We start from the raw sequence: 20528 nt of genomic DNA, 5'->3' as shown, positions 1-20528 counted from the left end.
GTGTTTTATGTTCGCGTGTTATGAGATTTCTGGAAATCGAAAATATTCTCTGTAGGAATCAATATTGGCTCCGAAAACAATGGTCGTGTGAAACCTAGCTCGCTCTGTTCGTCAACGAGACACAGAAAGCAGTAGATATCGGCGGTAAGGTGGATGCCGTATTCCTCGACTGCCGTCAAGCGTTCGACACAGTTGCGCACTGCGTACTAATGAACAAAATACGAGCGTATGGAATATGAGACCAATTGTGTAACTGGACTGAAGAGTTTCTACCAAACAGAACACAGCATGTCATTGTCAAAGGAAGGAAGCGTTCAGAAGTAAAAGTAACTTCGGCTGTGTTAGAGGTCCATTTTCTTTTCACACTATAGATAAATGACATTGTAGAAAACGTCAGAAGTACAATGAGGCTCTTCGGGTATAGTGCTGTTATAGAACAAATTCAAATGGCTCTGAGCACTATGGGGCTTAACTTCTGAGGTCATCAGTCCCCTAGAACTTAGAACTACTTAAACCTAACTAACCTAAGGACATCACACACATCCATGCCCGAGGCAGAATTCGAACCTGCGACCGTAGCGGTCGCGCGGTTCCAGACTGTAGCGCCTAGAACCGCTCGGCCACCCCGGCCGGCAGTGTTTCACAGCTGCCGGGTCTGTGTGGTGTCTGTCCTTTCAATGGAACACACAGCGTGCTTTCTTAAAATATAGTGTTTCACAAATGGTTCAAATGGCTCTGAGCACTATGGGACTTAACTTCTGAGGTCATCAGTCGCCTAGAACTTAGAACTACTTAAACCTAACTAACCTAAGGACATCACAAACATCCATGCCCGAGGCAGGATTCGAACCTGTGACCATAGCGGTTGCGTGGCTCCAGACTGTAGCTCGTAGAACCGCTCGGCCACTCCGGCCGGCTGTTGTAGAACACTGGTGGTGGTACTTCTTTTCAAATGTGTAGTACCGAGTATACATAGACAGAAGGACCCCGTATTGTATGATTACACGATTTCAGAACAATCGCTGAATCAGTTACTGCCATTATAGGACCTAGAAGTATGAGTACGGAGAGGTTTAAAGTGCACCGACCACATAAAACTAGTCTCGGGAAATGCAGGCGCCAGGCTGAGATTCATCAGAAGAATCCTCAGGAAATGTAGTCCGTCAACAAAGGAGGTGGCTTACAAAACTCTCCTTCGACCGATCCTTGAATATTGCTAGTCAGTATAGGATCCGTACCAGATAATATTGATAGAGGAAACAGAGAAGATCCAAAGAAGAGCAGCATGTTTCTTTACGGGATCGTTCAGGAGGCACGAAAGCGTTACGGAGATGATCAACGATCTCCAGTGGCAGACGCTGCAAGAGAGGCGTTCTGTATCACGATATGGTCTACTGTTGAAGTTCCGAGAGCGTACGTTTCTAGAAGAGTCAGCAAATATGTTGCTTAACCCTATACCTCACGAAAAGACCCTGAGGGTTACATTTGGCGGATTCGAGCACACACGGAAGCTTACCGGCAATCATTCTTCCAGCGAAACATTCGCGACCGGAACAGGAAAGGGGAGAAGTGACAGTGGTACACAAAGTACACTGCGCCACACTCCACAAGGTGACGTGTGGAGTATAGATGTAAAGGTAAATGTTGAAGACAGCAATTTCTGGACAAAAACCTTATATGCCCTATTTCGAATAGTTTCCGATATACAACACCTTTATTGTCAGTTTTGCATATTTTTATTTAATAACTCGAAAAGCACGCCCCCTAATGGAAACGTGTCGCAGTACAGGATTAAACTACGTTAAATTTCCTACAAAAAAGTTCTTATTCATTTTTTACCCAGGGTTAATGTGTGTGTGAATTCCTAAGGGACCAAACTGCTGAGGTGATCGGTCCCTAGACTTACACACTACTTAAGCTAACTTACCCTAAGATCAACACACACGCAAACATGCCCGAGGGAGGACTCGAACCTCCGGTGGGAGGGGCCGCGCAACCCATGACATGGCGCCTCAAAGCGTGCAGCCACTCCGGGCGGCTCCCAGGTCTGATAGTCTGCGTGAAGAGAGCGAGAGAATATTAAAAATTCACGTGCGACGCACATGTGCTGTAGCTTAGGTAGTGTTTGTAAGCCAGTTTGAGGTAGTTTCCCGACTTGATAGACCACAAGTGTTCTGTATCAAACTGTTAGTCTCGAATTCTTTTACAGTGCTGTGGTGCATTCTAAACAATGACAATGTCTTGCATAATACAGAAAATAAATAATAGTGAACATTAAACGAGTTTTATATCGGAAACCATTCGGAATAGATCATACGTCGATATGAAGTATTACCAGTATTAGCATCCCTCAAAGCACTTACGTTTCTTCCTGTCTCATTCCGTCTGTAGGATATTAGCTTCATGTCCGTCTTGCTTATGATAAATCGTTCGCAATGCTGTTCATAGTAGTACGCCCATATTGCTGTTTTCTTATTCATTATTAGGCCTACTCTTCCATTACTCATAATTAATTTTGTACTGATAACAATTACTTAACAAAAAGCGAAAATGAGGACATTTGTCGAAATTCAGTAGCAAAATACAAAACACAATGTATTAAATAATATCAAACTTTGTAAGATATGCATGTAATACACTAAATGATCAAAAATGTCCGGACACCCCAAAAACATACGTTTCTCATATTAGGTGCAATGTGCACCCACCTACTGCCAGGTACTCCATATCAGCGACCTCAGTACTCATTATACATCGTTAAGAGAGCAGAATGGGGCTCTCCGAGGAACTCACGGACTTCGAACGTGGTCGGGTGATTGGGCGTCACTTGTGTCGTGATTTTTGTACGCGAGATATCCACACGCCTAAACATCCCTAGCTCCACTATTTCCGATGTGATAGTGAAGTGAAAACGTGAAGGGAGACGTACAGCACAAAAGGGTACAGGCCGACCTCGTCTGTTGATTGACGGAGACTGCCGGCAGTTGAAGAGAGTCGTAGTGTGTAATAGGCAGACATCTATCCAGACCATCAGGAGCCACTGCAACTACTATGACAGTTAGGTGGGAGGTGAGAAAACTTGGATTTCATGATCGAGCGGCTGCTCATAAGCCACACATCACGCCGGTAAATGCCAGAAGACGTCTCGCTTGGTGTCGGGAGAGTAAACAGTAGACCACTGAACACTGGAAAAACGTTGCGTGGAGTGACGAATCACGGTACACAATGTGGCGATCCGATGGCAGGGTGTGGGTATGGCGAATGCCAGGTGAACGTCATCTGCCAGCGTGTGTAGCGTCAATAGTAAAATTCGGAGGCGGTGGTGTTATGGCGTGGTCGTGGTTTTCATGGAGGGGGCCTGCACTCCTTGTTGCTTTGCGTGGCGCTATCACAGCACAGGCGTACATTGATGTTTTAAGCACCTTATTGCTTCCCACTGCTGAAGAGCAATTCGGTGAAGCCGATTGCATCTTTGAACACGATCAAGCACCTGCTTATAATGCACGGCCTATGGGGGAGTGGTTACACGACAATAACATCCCTGTAATGGACTGGCCTGCACAGAGTCCTGACCTGAATCCTATAGAATGATCTGGAACGCCGACTTTGTGCCAGGCTTCACCGACCGACATCGATAGCTCTCCTCAGTCCAGCCCTCAGTGAAGAATGGGCTTCCATTTCCCAAGAAACCTTCCAGCACCTGATGAACTTAAGACTGCGAGAGTGGAAGCTGTCATCAAGGCTAAGGGTGGGCCAACACCATACTGAATTCCAGCATTGCCGATGGAGGGCGCCACGAACTTGTAAGTCGTTTTCAACCAGGTGTCCGGATCCTTTTGATCACATAATGTATGTGAGATAATTCGGATAGAACTGATATTAATGTGATTGCAGCATTACAATAAAAAACGAAGTTTGAAATTCAAAACTTAACAGTTATCATGGTGGATGATGCCAACGCCACGGGGTTAGACATCGAGCATGAAGAGATGCAGGTGGTCCGCAATAATGATCATGTTGTCTACAGCTTTCATGATGTCTTCGATCACTATCGCAGGTTCCACGGGAGCGCAGGTGAATAGTATCATTCTGTCCCCACCGGTGTCATCGATCTTCGTCCGGTGATGCGATGCATCTTTCGAGCATCCTTTTGCCAGCATGATTGCATATCCGGACACGAACATGGACCTGGTGTAACAACAAACGTGATTCATCCAACCAGATGACACCTTTCCGTTCATCCACTGTCGAATCCCGATAATCCCGTGCTCACTGCAATCGTGATTAATTATAATTAATGAGATCGTTGGGTCAGAATGGGAGCATGTAAGTGTCGTCTGCGTCAATGCCCATGTTCAATTGTGTGCACTGAACGGAGCGGTACGAGAAACTTTTGGCGGCACCAGCATTGCACCTCTGTCGTCAGATTGCCGCCGGTCCTGCTTTACACAACGAGTAATCCTCCGACCTCCACGCTTTGTGATGAGGCGTAGACGTCCGAAACCTTGTCCCACACTTGTGGTTTCACCGTCCTGCAACCACTTTCCATAGGTTCACACGACAGCAATATGCGACCAGCCGATCAGCTTCGCAGTTTATGAGATGCTCGTTGCCACGCACCAAACGATAACCATCTGCCCTTAAAAATCGCTTAGGTCAGTAGATTTCCTTATTTTCGACCCGTATCGCCAGCAGAATGACTCTCCATTCTTCTCTGCTACTCTTGAACGATTTCCTAGCTGCATCACATGCCCATATTGCCACCAGTAAGCAGTCAATCTGGCGATGGGTAGTGGTCATGTACACTGTAGGAAATACTGCAACCAGTGACTTCTTTGCAGGTTTTACATTTGTGTTCTAAAATATAACAAGGTTTTTGTGAATAGCTTAGTTTAAAATAGGTTTTACATTTATGTCTTAAAATATAAAGAAGTTTTTTGATTACATAGTTTTCCACTTATATATGCTAAATACAATGTTACCAGCATCTTTCAAACCTAAATAATTGAATGATGAACTGTGTAAAATTATCTGTACTATGAAGAAGTATCTTTGCAGTAAACCCAGAAGTGCGGCATATCAGTACACATATCACGTTCTTTGGCACATCAAATCAGCAGCTGATGTAGACAAATGTATCTGCCATCTAGAATTTAGTACTGTTCATTGATCAACACGGAATGTAAAAGAAAATCAAACCTCTGTCTTATAATATGTAAAGGAGGGATTTTAGGGAAGTAAGAACAACGTGTAGAGCATATTGTTGTTGTTGTTGTTGTGGTCTTCAGTCCTGAGACTGGTTTGATGCAGCTCTCCATGCTAATCTATCCTGTGCAAGCTCCTTCATCTCCCAGTACCTACTGCAACCTACATCCTTCTGTATCTGCTTAGTGTATTCATCTCTTGGTCTTCCTCTACGATTTTTACCCTCCACGTTGCCGTCCAATGCTAAATTTGTGATCCCTTGATGCCTCAGGATACGTCCTACCAGCCGATCCCTTCGTCTAGTCAAGTTGTGCCACAAACTTCTCTTCTCCCCAATCCTATTCAATACCTCCTCATTAGTTATGTGATCTACCCATTTAATCTTCAGCATTCTTCTGTAGCACCATATTTCGAAAGCTTCTATTCTCTTCTTGTCCAAACTATTTATCGTCCGCGTTTCACTTCCATACATCGCTACACTCCATACAAATACTTTCAGAAACGACTTCCTGACACTTAAATCTATACTCGATGTTAACAAATTTCTCTTCTTCAGAAACGCTTTCCTTGCCATTGCCAGTCTACATTTTATATTCTCTCTACTTCGACCATCATCAGTTATTTTGCTCCCCAAATAGGAAATTCCTTTACTACTTTAAGTGTCTCATTTCCTAATCTAATTCCCTCAGCATCACCCGACTTAATTCGACTACATTCCATTACCCTCATTTTGCTTTTGATGATGTTCATCTTATATCCTCCTTTCAAGACACTGTCCATTCCGTTCAACTGCTCTTCCAAGTCCTTTGCTGTCTCTGACAGAATTACAATGTCATCGGCGAACCTCAAATTTTTTATTTCTTCTCCCGGGATTTTAATACCTAAACCGAATTTTTCTTTTGTTTCCTTTACTGCTTGCTCAATATACAGATTGAATAACATCGGGGAGAGGCTACAACCCTGTCTTACTCCCTTCCCAACCACTGCTTCCCTTTCAAACCCCTCGACTCTTATAACTGCCATCTGGTTTCTATACAAATTGTAAATAGCCTTTCGCTCCCTATATTTTACCCCTGCCGCCTTCAGAATTTGAAACAGAGTATTCCAGTCAACATTGTCAAAAGCTTTCTCTAAGTCTACAAATGCTGGAAACGTAGGTTTGCCTTTCCTTAATCTTTCTTCTAAGATAAGTCTTAAGGTCAGTATTGCCTCACGTGTTCCAACTTTTCTACGGAATCCAAACTGATCTTCCCCGAGGTCGGCTTCTATCAGTTTTTCCATTCGTCTGTAAATAATTCGTGTTAGTATTTTGCAGCTGTGACTTATTAAACTGATAGTTCGGTATTTTTCACATCTGTCAACACCTGCTTTCTTTGGGATTGGAATTATTATATTCTTCTTGACGTCAGAAGGTATTTCGCCTGTCTCGTACATCTTGCTCACCAGATGGAAGAGTTTTGTCAGGACTGGCTCTCCCAAGGCCGTCAGTAGTTCTAATGGAATGTTGTCTACTCCCGGGGCCTTGTTTCGACTCAGGACTTTCAGTGCTCTGTCAGACTCTTCACGCAGTATCATATCTCCCATTTCATCTTCATCTACATCTTCTTCCATTTCCATAATATTGTCCGCAAGTACATCGCCCTTGTATAGACCCTCTATATACTCCTTCCGCCTTTCTGCTTTCCCCTCTTTGCTTGGAACTGGGTTTCCATCCGAGCTCTTGATATTCATACAAGTGGCTCTCTTTTCTCGAAAGGTCTCTTTAATTTTCCTGTAGGCTGTATCTATCTTACCCCTAGTGAGATAAGTCTCCACATCCTTACATTTGTCCTCTAGCCATGCCTGCTTAGCCATTTTGCACTTCCTGTCGACCTCATTTTTGAGACGTTTGTATTCCTTTTTGCCTGCTTCATTTACTGCATCTTTATGTTTTCTTCTTTCATCAATTAATTTCAATATTTCTTCTGTTACCCAAGGATTTCTACTAGCCCTCGTCTTTTTACCTACTTGATCCTCTGCTGCCTTCACTGCTTCATCCCTCAGAGCTTCCCATTCGTCTTCTACTGTATTTCTTTCCCCCATTCCTGTCAATTGTTCGTTTATGTTCTCCCTGAAACTCTGTACAACCTCTGGTTTAGTCAGTTTATCCAGGTCCCATCTCCTTAAATTCCCACCTTTTTGCAATTTCTTCAGTTTTAATCTACAGTTCATAACCAATAGATTGTGGTCAGAGTCCACATCTGCCCCTGGAAATGTCTTACAATTTAAAACCTGGTTCCTAAATCTCTGTCTTACCATTATATAATGTATCTGATACCTTTTAGTATCTCCAGGATTCTTCCACGTATACAACCTTCTTTTATGATTATTGAACCAATTGTTAGCTATGATTAAGTTATGCTCTGTGCAAAATTCTAACAGACTGCTTCCTCTTTCATTTCTTAGCTCAATCCATATTCACTTACTATGTTTCCTTCTCTCCCTTTTCCTACTCTCGAATTCTAGTCACCCATGTGTTGTGGATTGGCCAGAGCGCCAACCCACAATGAGAGGAAGCCGAAAGGCACGCGTTTAAGCTCACGCAGGATGGCGTGAGGTCTGGAACAGGACAAGTAATGAAGACTAGCAAATAAAGTACGTAGCTTCTGGAATACTTAACTTTAATCCATAATTGGTGAACATCGGTCTGACGGTACATGCATCACAAGATAAATAGCAAATGATAATGACGCCTTGCTAGGTCGTAGCAAATGACGTAGCTGAAGGCTATGCTAACTATCGTCTCGGCAATTGAGAGCGTAATTTGTCAGTGAACCATCGCTAGCAAAGTCGGCTGTACAACTGGGACGAGTGCTAGGAAATCTCTCTAGACCTGCCGTGCGGCGGCGCTCGGTCTGCAATCATTGATAGTGGCGACACGCGTGTCCGACGTATACTACCGGACCGCGGCCGATTTAAAGGCTACCACCTAGCAAGTGTGGTGTCTGGCGGTGACACCACACCATGACTATTAAATTTTCGTCCCCCTTCACTATCTGAATAATTTCTTTTATCTCATCATACGTTTCTTCAATTTCTTCGTCATCTGCAGAGCTAGTTGGCATATAAACTTGTACTACTGTAGTAGGCATGGGCTTCGTGTCTATCTTGGCCACTGTAATACGTTCACTATGCTGTTTGTAGTAGCTTACCCGCACTCCTATTTTTTTATTCATTATTAAACCTACTCCTGCATTACCCCTATTTGATTTTGTAGTTATAACCTTGTATTCACCTGACCAGAAGTCTTGTTCCTCCTGCCACCGAACTTCACTAATTCCCACTGTATCTAACTTTAACCTATCCATTTCCCTTTTTAAATTTTCTAACCTACCTGCCCGATTAAGGGATCTGACATTCCACGCTCTGATCCGTAGAACGCCAGTTTTCTTTCTCCTGATAACGACGTCCTCTTGAGTAGTCCCCGACCGGAGATCCGAATGGGGGACTATTTTACCTCCGGATTATTTTACCCAAGAGGACGCCATCATCATTTCACCATACAGTAAAGCTGCATGCCCTCGGGAAAAATTACGGCTCCAGTTTCCCCTTGCTTTCAGCCGTTCGCAGTACTACAACAGCAAGGCCGTTTTGGTTAATGTTACAAGGCCAGATCAGTCAATCATCCAGACTGTTGCCCCTGCAACAACTGAAAAGGCTGCTGCCCCTCTTCAGGAACCACACGTTTGTCTGGCCTCTCAACAGAGACCCCTCTGTTGTGGTTGCACCTACGGTACGGCTATCTGTATCGTTGAGGCACGCAAGCCTCCCCACCAACGGCAAGGTCCATGGTTCATGGGGGGGGGGACAGGGGTAGAGCATATATGAGTGTAAAACTATGCAATCAAAAACCTTTGTTATATTTTAGGACACAAACGTAAAACCTTCTCTAAACTATGCTATCACGTAAACTTTGTTATATTTTAGGACACAAATGTAAAACTTGCAAATAAGTCAGCACTACCATTTGATGACAGGCCCAGACGTTTAAATGGTTCAAATGGCTCTGAGCACTATGGGACTTAACATCTGTGGTCATCAGTCCCCTAGAACTTAGAACTACTTAAACCTAACTAACCTAAGGACATCACACACATCCATGCCCGAGGCAGGATTCGAACCTGCGACCGTAGCGGTCACGCGGTTCCAAACTGAAGCGTCTAGAACCGCACGGCCACACCGGCCGTAGGTCCAGAGCCGAAACTAATAATGGTGCAATAAAGTCATTTCAAAAAACTTGTGGCCGGTTACAGTATTTCCTACAGTGTAATTGAAGCAATAGCTGCGGTGTTCTCTAGTCAAAATGGATAAAATAAAGTGGTAATAATGTTTTAGCTCATTAGAGTACTTCATAATCATTTCACAATATTTAAGCAATTTTAAGTTGTTATGTCTGAAAGGAAAACAGAATTTAATTTTCAAATCCAATTTTAAAATTTCAGTGGTGATAACTGTATTGTAATCTCACATGGCTAAGGATGTATCGCATTAACGAAATCATCGGTCTCTCGGTTAGCCTCAAAAGTATTAGCAAGATATTAGGCACTTCTGAGCACGACGTGATCTGTGTCTAATGACGTCCTGTGTCCTACCCAAGAAGCATATCAGAATTATCACGTATGTATAAAAAGGGCGTTCAAAAAGTTTCGCACAGTCGTCTCTAATTTTTTTTTATTTTTGCAGGAGGAGAATGAAATTATTTTTGAACATACTTGGAACATTTAGCTGTAAGTTGGTATATAAAAGTATTTTCTTTTATTTACAGGTGAGCGATAATGGACCGAGAAGTAGATGTCAGGTTGCGACAACGGTCGGCGATTGTGTTACTTTTCAAGACCGGCGATGACTCTGCCACATCGATTCACAGGAAGTTGCTCCCTGTTTATTGGGAGTACACAGTGGATCGCAGCAGTATCATCCGGATTCCCCTCGGAAGAAGAAACCAAGACTTTCACGAACAGCAGACCGAAAGGTGATGGCCTCCTTCTGGGATCAGTGTGGTGTCATTTTCATTGACTTTTTGGTACCTGGCTCCACAATTAACCGGGACCGTTAATATTTGTCATTGGACAAGCTGTGACGTGCCATCAAGACGCACAGACCACAGCTTCATGGTCAGCTCATCAGACTGCACCATGACAATGCCAAACCCCATACAGCCCTTATGACGCAGGAGAAAGTCAGGAAAATGGTTTGGAAAATTGTTCCTCTTCCTCCCTACAGTCCGGGCTTGACTCCGTCTGATTTTTACCTCTTTGGTTGTCTGAAGGCCCATATGCGCGGTAAAACATTTGATAGTGAGAAAGACCTTATTTCCCGTGTCAAACGATGGTGTAACTCAATCCCCAGAATTTTACCAAGGTGCATTTACATCATGAAAAGAACGTTGGGCCAGATGCGTTACCTCTGATGAAGGCTACATTGAGTAGGCTCAATGTATAGCTGAACGTTCCAAGTATGTTCACAAAAAATTTCATTCTCCTCCTACAAGAAATAAGAAAATAGAGACAACTGTGCAAAACTTTTTGAACGCCCTTTGTATAAACAACGAGGTGAGAGAAAACCTAAAAAGAGACCCAGTTAACAAATTACTTAACGTCTCACACAATCAGCTGAATTGTTTATTGACAAAAAGCTAAGAGGAGTGTGGGTAAAAGTAAAAATATAAGTTTTAAGAAGGATGCAAAGTCACAATTTCTTAAATCCTCACTTTCATGTCTAGGGGTTATAAATAGAAACTGCAGTACATATGAGATGATAAAGTTAAGCTTTCCTTAATGGTTTTTGACCTGGAAGCTTATTGATCTGTAAGAGAAGCCTTAAAAATCAGACAAATGTGTAGGTCACCATCGAAATTATAACCTACACGTAATACAGCCTTTCCTTCATAAAGGAACCACGCTACAATTTAGCTGTTATTATTCTCGTGTCAGAAACATACATAAGACACAGTTTATACATTTATTGACAGATCAACAGAGTTTATATAATCTTTGACCAATATGTGGCAACTTCCAGAGTTTATTTCGTTGACAGGTGAAAGTTATCTTCTATACAGGTTGCTGGACACATCGACACTGAAGCCTTTGTTGAACAGTTTGTTCTTCTCCGCAGTCACATTGGGCTTTGTTTTCTTCAGTGTGTTCTTATTTTGCCAGGTTAGCACGTGATCTGCCCACTCCTGACCTCAGCCTATTCAAGGATTTCCCGACTTGCCAATTCTCATCATGACCATGGGTAAAGATTCTGAAAACCTCAATCTGGCTTCTTCACCAGTGGTTGTTCGTTTTTCCGGTGTTCTGAGGAAACTTTTCCTTGACGTTAGTCGTTGTGAGTAGGGCTGTTGCCATGCATGGGATGCGTTTTTTTCTGCTCCAGTTTCCTTCTTTTCCTGTTTGCTGCTGTTTCCCTTCGAGTAGGAGGTGCTGCAATTCCTTCAAGGTGGTAGAGCCATTCGACTGGAGTCGACTTCAAGCAGCCTGTTATAATTCTGCATGTGTCGATTAGGGCAATATCCACCAGTTTGGCATTTGTTTACGTATACCGAAAAGGACAGGCATACTATGCAGCGGAGTAGTATAATGTCATTGCAGAAGTTCGGATGGTTTCATCTTGGCTGCCCCACTGTCATCCTGCCAGTTTTCTCAGTAGGTTGTTACTTGTGGAGACTTTTGATTTGAAATTCATGCAGTGTTTTTGAACGTTAGAGATCTGTCGAGTGGTATCCCTAGGTATTTTGGAATATCACAGTGTTCCAATTTAATCCCTGACCATTCGATCCTTAACTTGCGAGTGGTTTCCCTATTTCTCAGATGCAAAGCACACTCTTGTATCTTTGAAGGATTTGGCTTAAGCTGGTTTATCCTGTAGTATACTGACAGATCTTCAAGAGAATTCTTTAGCGTGATTTCTATTGAATCGAAGTTTTACAATTTAGCTAGCGAGCTGGTAGTGATGAGAGTAAGCTCTCGCTGTGGTATTGTTGATTAACAAAGGTAATTAGTAATGTTAAATTTGAGATTAGTTGTAGATTCTGTATGGAATGACCTTCCTGGAATCAAATAATAAATTTGACTCCGAGGGTCACACCTTAAGTGAGAATCATTCAGATTATTTAACGGAAATGCCAACGAAATATCAAGTAAATTTAGCAGGAAAACTCTACACCACAACGGGAATAAATCGATGGTCACATAGTTGCCAAATGTGTTCTACAATGTTGCCAGTTCTCCATTAGACTAGCCAGGGGAATAAAACTTTTGCTCAGCTGATGTGCCGAGATGACTAGCAGTGGGGAAACTCGCATTTCGAAGACGACCCGAAGCTTGCTGCTACCGCTTTGGACTGGCAGCCGAAATATCTGAAGCATAGCCCAGTGACTTTCATTCACGTTTCTGTAACTATGATTTTGAACTAAAGCACAGTTTTAAATAATATACAGACTCACTAACTGTAACTCAAACATCAGGAATAAAGAGCAGGGCGCATTATTTGCACTGCTCTACTGTTTAATATCTGTCGTAGCTATTTTTGTTTTTTATGTTAAGCGTCCCCCCCCCCCGTCCCCCCCATGAACCATGGACCTTGCCGTTGGTGGGGAGGCTTGCGTGCCTCAGCGATACAGATAGCCGTACCGTAGGTGCAACCATAACGAAGGAGTCTCTGTTGAGTGGCCAGACAAACGTGTGGTTCCTGAAGAGGGGCAGCAGCCTTTTCAGTAGTTGCAGGGGCAACAGTCTGGATGATTGACTGATCTGGCCTTGTAACATTAACCAAAACGGCCTTGCTGTTGTAGTACTGCGAACGGCTGAAAGCAAGGGGAAACTGGAGCCGTAATTTTTCCCGAGGACATGCAGTTTTACTGTATGGTTAAATGATGATGGCGTCCTCTTGGGTAAAATAATCCGGAGGTAAAATAGTCCCCCATTCGGATCTCCGGTCGGGGACTACTCAAGAGGACGTCGTTATCAGGAGAAAGAAAACTGGCATTCTACGGATCGGAGCATGGAATGTCAGATCCCTTAATTGGGCAGGTATGTTAGAAAATTTAAAAAGGGAAATGGATAGGTTAAAGTTAGATATAGTGGGAATTAGTGAAGTTCGGTGGCAGGAGGAACAAGACTTCTGGTCAGGCGAATACAGGGTTATAACTACAAAATCAAATAGGGGTAATGCAGGAGTAGGTTTAATAATGAATAAAAAAATAGTACTGCGTGTAAGCTACTACAAACAGCATAGTGAACGCATTATTGTGGCCAAGATAGACACGAAGCCCACGCCTACTACAGTAGTACAAGTTTATATGCCAACTAGCTCTGCAGATGACGAAGAAATTGAAGAAATGTATGATGAGATAAAAGAAATTATTCAGATAGTGAAGGGAGACGAAAATTTAATAGTCATGGGTGACTGGAATTTGGTAGTAGGAAAAGGAAGAGAAGGAAACGTAGTAGGTGAATATGGATTGGGGGGAAGAAATGAAAGAGGAAGCCGCCTGGTAGAATTTTGCACAGAGCACAACTTAATCATAGCTAACACTTGGTTCAAGAATCATAAAAGAAGGTTGTATACATGGAAGAAGCCTCGAGATACTGACAGGTTGCAGATAGATTATATAATGGTAAGACAGAGATTTAGGAACCAGGTTTTAAATTGTAAGACATTTCCAGGGGCAGATGTGGACTCTGACCACAATCTATTGGTTATGAACTGTAGATTAAAACTGAAGAAACTGTAAAAAGGTGGGAATTTAAGTAGATGGGACCTGGATAAACTGACTAAACCAGAGGTTGTACAGAGTTTCAGGGAGAGCATAAGGGAACAATTGACGGGAGTGGGGGAAAGAAATACAGTAGAAAAAGAAAGGGTAGCTTTGAGGGATGAAGTAGTGAAGGCAGCAGAGGATAAAGTAGGTAAAATGACGAGGGCTACTAGAAATCCTTGGGTAACAGAAGAAATATTGAACTTAATTGATGAAAGGAGAAAATATAAAAATACGGTAACTGAAGCAGGCAGAAAGGAATACAAACGTCTCAAAAATGAGGTCGACAGGAAGTGCAAAATGGCTAAGCAGGGATGGCTAGAGGACAAATGTAAGGATGTGGAGACTTATCTCACCAGGGGTAAGATAGATACTGCCTACAGGAAAATTAAAGAGACCTTTCGAGAAAAGAGAACCACTTGTATGAATATCAAGAGCTCAGATGTAAACCCAGTTCTAAGCAAAGAGGGGAAAGCAGAAAGGTGGAAGGAGTATATAGAGGGTCTATGCAAGGGCGATGTGCTTGAGGACAATATTATGGAAATGGAAGAGGATCTAGATGAAGATGAAATGGGAGATATGATACTGCGTGAAGAGTTTAACAGAGCACTGAAAGACATGAGTCAAAACAAGGCCCCGATAGTAGACAACATTCCATTAGAACTGCTGCCAGCCTTGGGAGAGCCAGTCCTTGGCTCAAATGGCTATGAGCACTATGGGACTTAACATCTGAGGTTATCAGTCTCTGGAACTTAGAACAACTTAAACCTAACTATCCTAAGGACATCACACACATCCATGCCCGAGGCAGGATTCGAACCTGCGACCGTAGCAGTCGCGCGGTTCCTGACTACAGCGCCTAGAACCGCATGGCCACCGCGGCCGGCGAGCCAGTCCTGACAAAACTCTACCATCTGGTGAGCAAGATATATGAGTCAGGCGAAATACCCACAGACTTCAAGAAGAATATAATAAAGTCCAATCCCAAAGAAAGCAGGTGTTGACAGATGCGAAAATTACCCAACTATCAGTTTAATAAATCACAGCTGCAAAATACTAACACGAATTCTTTACAGACGAATGGAAAAACTAGTAGAAACCGACCTCGGGGAAGATCAGTTTGGATTCCGCAGAAATATTGGAACACGTGAGGCAATACTGACCTTACGACTTATCTTAGAAGAAAGATTAAGGAAAGGCAAACCTACGTTTCTAGCATTTGTAGACTTAGAGAAAGCTTTTGACAATGTTGACTGGAATACTGTGTTTCAAATTCCGAAGGTGGTTGAGGTAAAATATAGGGAGCGAAAGGCTATTTACAATTTGTATAGAAAACAGATGGCAGTTGTAAGAGTCGAGGGACACGAAAGGGAAGCAATGGTTGGGAAGGTAGTGCGACAGGGTTGTAGCCTCTCCCCGATGTTATTCAATCTGTATATTGAGCAAGCAGTAAAGGAAACAAAAGAAAAATTCGGTTTAGGTATTAAAATCCCGGGAGAAGAAATAAAAAATTTGAGGTTCGCCGATGACATTGTAATTCTGTCAGAGACAGCAAAGGACTTGGAAGAGCAGTTGAACGGAATGGACAGTGTCTTGAAGGGAGGATATAAGATGAACATCATCAAAAGCAAAATGAGGGTAATGGAATGTAGTCGAATTAAGTCGGGTGATGCTGAGGGAATTAGATTAGGAAATGAGACACTTAAAGTAGTAAAGGAATTTCCTATTTGGGGAGCAAAATAACTGATGATGGTCGAAGTAGAGAGAATATAAAATGTAGACTGGCAATGGCAAGGAAAGCGTTTCTGAAGAAGAGAAATTTGTTAACATCGAGTATAGATTTAAGTGTCAGGAAGTCGTTTCTGAAAGTATTTGTATGGAGTGTAGCGATGTATGGAAGTGAAACGCGGACGATAAATAGTTTGGACAAGAAGAGAATAGAAGCTTTCGAAATATGGTGCTACAGAAGAATGCTGAAGATTAAATGGGTAGATCACATAACTAATGAGGAGGTATTGAATAGGATTGGGGAGAAGAGAAGTCTGTGGCACAACTTGACTAGAAGAAGGGATCTTTTGGTAGGACATGTTCTGAGGCATCAAGGGATCACCAATTTAGTATTGGAGGGCAGCGTGAAGAGTAAAAATCGTAAAGGGAGACCAAGAGATGAATACACTAAGCAGATTCAGAAGGACGTAGGTTGCAGTAGTTACTGGGAGTTGAAGAAGCTTGCACATGATAGAGTAGCATGGAGAGCTGCATCAAACCAGTCTCAGGACTGAAGACCACAACAACATGTTAAGTGTACTGCAAACATGAAGCTCATTCACCGGAAGTGACTCGCATTTTAGCGTTGCCTGACACTATCAGCATTACGAATAAATAAAATTCTTTTAAATATTATTCATTCGAAACAATTTTCCTTAAGAATGCTTTAATTGGCTCCACCTCAAACGCATGACAGAAGTGAAAAGGCAACATAACCCTGATTACAAATCACAAAAACTCGCGAAGGCATTTAATAAGCTGCTAAAATCAGAAAAGCAAGCAGTACAAGGAAATCTTTCACAGTGACCTAAAACTTCCCTTAAAAATCAGTGAAGAAAATAAACCAGAGAAAGAGTACGGTGCAAGTTCGATAACGCTAGATAATGTGTGAGACTATATGAAATTCAGCTTCATGGGCTTCTTACTAACATTTTGGTTTCCCTCCGTCTGAAGTACGCAATATTTTGACACTGCCATTCACCAGACGCACTTCGTTTTCACTGACAAAGCAATGTGAGCGAATACAGTGTAATCACCACAAGTAAATGATTCTATTCGTTATTTTGATTAATGACAGACTGTATGGCAGTTTCGCTTAATGAAGACGTATTTCAGACAATACAGACAACACCGTCAACGTTTTATGTTCTTTTTTACATGTACGTATCACAGTTGCTTTTCCCTTCGTGTTAGCAGATGCAAAAATCGGATTTCCTCTCCCCACACTCGGTTATCCATTTCTTTGCGTGTTTTTGAGCCCACTTCGCTTCCTTGATTTGAAATCTTAAGTCATTCTAATGAAAGTATTCTTTAGAAAATTAGTTTTTACATTCATAATGATCAGAAGAATAAAGTGAAACCGCCTCATAATGTTCACAGGGTAACCGCAGGTCGTGCTGAAAATAAAAAGAAGGGAATCGCGTCTGGCGAATGAGTTTCTCAGTTTGACGGAAAGAAATAATTACGAAAGCTATTGGAGAGAAGGACCAACTTAGTACGTAGCCTTTTAGTGAACTTCTTCCTCCTGTCGCTACTCTAATGGAGAATTAGTAACTTTGTAGAAAAATTTTCGAAACTATGTAACCATCGATTTACTTCCTGCTGTGGTGCAGAACTGCCCTTCTAAATTTACTTGATATTTCATTGTCATTTCCGATAAATAATCTGAATGATTCTCACATAAGGTGTAAAGCGTGTACTTTATTACTTGATTTCAGGAATGTCATTCCACACAGAATCTATAACTAATCTCAGATTTAACATTTTTAATTATGTCTTATTTTTAAAACCTTTCTGGAGGTATCAGCGATCCAGTTGTAATCATTGAAAATAAGTATAACTTGTCTAGATCGCAGGCACCTTTATTCAAAGGTGACTGCATTTGACTACCGTCATTGAGCGGTTCCTGCTCAATACGCAGCCACTGTCCATCAAAATGGCTAGGTCCGAAAAGCATGTAATGATCGAAACCGGTCACCTTTGAATAATTCTGCCTGTAATCTAGACCGTTATAATTATTTTCACTAATTATCTCTGTTAATCAACAACAGCGCACTGAGAGCATACTCCTACGCTACTGGCTCGCTAGCTAAGTGATAGCTCTGCCCCTTTATGAAGGGAACGCTGAATCAGCTGCGGGTTCTAATCTCGGAAGAGTCTAAACGTTTTGTCTGCTTTTTAAATCTTCTCTTACCAATCTATAAAGTACCAAATCGAACCTATTAAGGAAATATTAACTTTACCATCTTAAGTCTCATAACAGTTTCGATGTACAACCTCCTCGATTCAGAGGTGAAAATTTTAAGAAATTGTGACGTTGCACCCTTATTAAAATCTACATTTTTTTGCTTATACTGACAGATCTTAGTTCTTTGTGAATAAACAATCCATTTGACAACGCGAGGCACTGAATAACTTGTTAACTGGGTTTGTTTTTGGAGCTCCTCTCACTACAAGGATTATATACGAATTTTCTTTCAATGTGGAGCATCTTTCTTTACGACACTATCAGACTACATCGCTTAATGTAGGTTTCTGGTCTGTTGTGATGATTATGGTAACGTATGCCTAAGATCTGGGTTAGATTCACACAGGAGGCAACCATTTCGTAGCAAGCACAAACAGATCTTCTCCGCCTGTGGTAACGCCCGCTGAATAGTGTAGGTTTGCAGCGTTGTTCCATATCCACATTGAACTTGATGTCCCTTCGCTACTTACTAGAGGAGAGCCCGTGTAGGTTGGGTCGTAACAGGTTGTGACTCTGTCACCAGTAAGCTTCCTTATTTGAGAATTCTTTTGTTAAGGAGCCAATCGTCATGTAACTTCACAGAGCACCTCTTATCGTATTTGAACTTGAGATATTGAAATTACTGATGCTGGGCTAGGATTCAAACTCAGATCTCTCCTCTGCCAGGTTTGACCCTTTTCAGATGATACAAATCCACCGTTGCATTGTTTCCCAAAGACTTCAAGGTCCTTATGGTCTCCACGAAAGGCGCATATCTGAGTTCGAAACGTGGTTTGACACAAATAATTCTAACGCCTCTCCGTGCGTTTTCGATATTAACGATTGGTGACGGTTTCACAGTTAGATACAGAACTTCTCGTCATATCATTTGACGTTCAAAACATACCCCTCTTAGTTACTGGGGAAAAATAATTCTATAGTAAGGCCTCTTCGTGCGTAGTCAACAACGATGATATGTGTAGTGTTCGACTCTCAGTCAGCACACAGTTTTTCCTAGCGTTATTTACATTTCACACATGTGTACATCTTTCTACTAGTAAAATAAACCGATTGTTAACGTCTACTCGCGACTAGAAGTCAACGACGGTAAGAGCTGGGTTCGAATCCTGGCAAGGCAAAACATTTTCCTCTCGTCATTGCAGTGTCAGTCATCTCGCTATTGGTGAAAAATTACGATTTCTAATATTTTATTCTGCTTAGTTAACAATCCTATTAGGCGCTGCGTTCCAATCCCCGTCAAACATAAAACTGTATGACATCTCATTTCACGTTTAAACCTGCTTACACTGTGTTATTTGTGACTGAAACCGTGTTTAATATCTTTGGTGTTTATAATAACGTGTATTATGATATTTGAATTGTTGTTGTTGTGCTCTTCAAAAAATGGTTCAAATGGCTCTGAGCACTATGGGACTTAACTTCTAAGGTCATCAGTCCCCCAGAACTTAGAACTACTTAAACCTAACTAACCTAAGGACATTACACACATCCATGCCCGAGGCAGGATTCGAACCTGCGACCGTAGCGGCCGCGCGGTTCCAGACTGTAGCGCCTTTAACCGCTTGGCCACCACGGCCGGCGTTGTGCTCTTCAGTCCAGCAACTGGTTTGATGCAGCTCTCCATTCTACTCTAACCTGTGCAAGCCTCTTTGTCTCCGAATAACTACTACAACCTACATCCTTCTGAATCTGCTTTAGTATATTCATCCCTTCGTCTCCTTCTATGATTTTTACACTCCGCACTTCCCTCAAATACCAAATTGGCGATGCCTCAGAACGTGTCCTACCAACCGATCCCTTCTTGGGTCAACTTGTGCCCCAAATTCCTCTTGTCCCCAATTCTATTCAGCACCTCCTCATTAGTCACGTGATCTGCCTATCTAATCTTCAGCATTCTTCTGTAGCACCACGTTTCGAACTCTTCTCTTCTCTCCTTGTCTGAACGGTTTATCGTCCATTTTTCACTTCCATACACGCTACACTCCATACAAATAATTGCAGAAAAGGCTTCCTGACGCTTAAATCTGTACTCGATGTTAACAATTTTCTCTTCTTCAGGAACGCTTTTCTTCCCATTGCCAGTTTTCGACCATCATCAGTTATTTTGCTCCCCAAATAGCAAAACACATCTACTACTTTAAGTGTCTGATTTCCTAATCTAATTCCCTCAGAATCACTTGATTTGATTCGAATACATTCCACTGTCCTCAAAAATGGTTCAAATGGCTCTAAGCACTATGGTACTTACCATCTGAGGTCATAAGTCCCCTAGACTTAGAACTACTTAAACCTAAATAACCTAAGGACATCACACACATCCATGCCCGAGGCAGGATTCGAACCTACTACCATAGCAGCAGCGTGGTTCTGGACTGAATCGCCTAGAACCGCTCGGCCACAGCGGCCGGCCCACTATCCTCGTTTTGCTTTTGTTGATGTTCATCTCACATCCTCCTTTCAAGACACTGTCAATTCCGTTCGCCGCGCGGGATTAGCCGAGCAGTCTAA

The sequence above is a fragment of the Schistocerca nitens genome, chromosome 3 (genome assembly GCF_023898315.1).
Source record: "Schistocerca nitens isolate TAMUIC-IGC-003100 chromosome 3, iqSchNite1.1, whole genome shotgun sequence".
Classification (NCBI taxonomy): Eukaryota; Metazoa; Arthropoda; class Insecta; order Orthoptera; family Acrididae; genus Schistocerca; species Schistocerca nitens.
Note: the sequence above shows the minus strand (reverse complement) of the source record.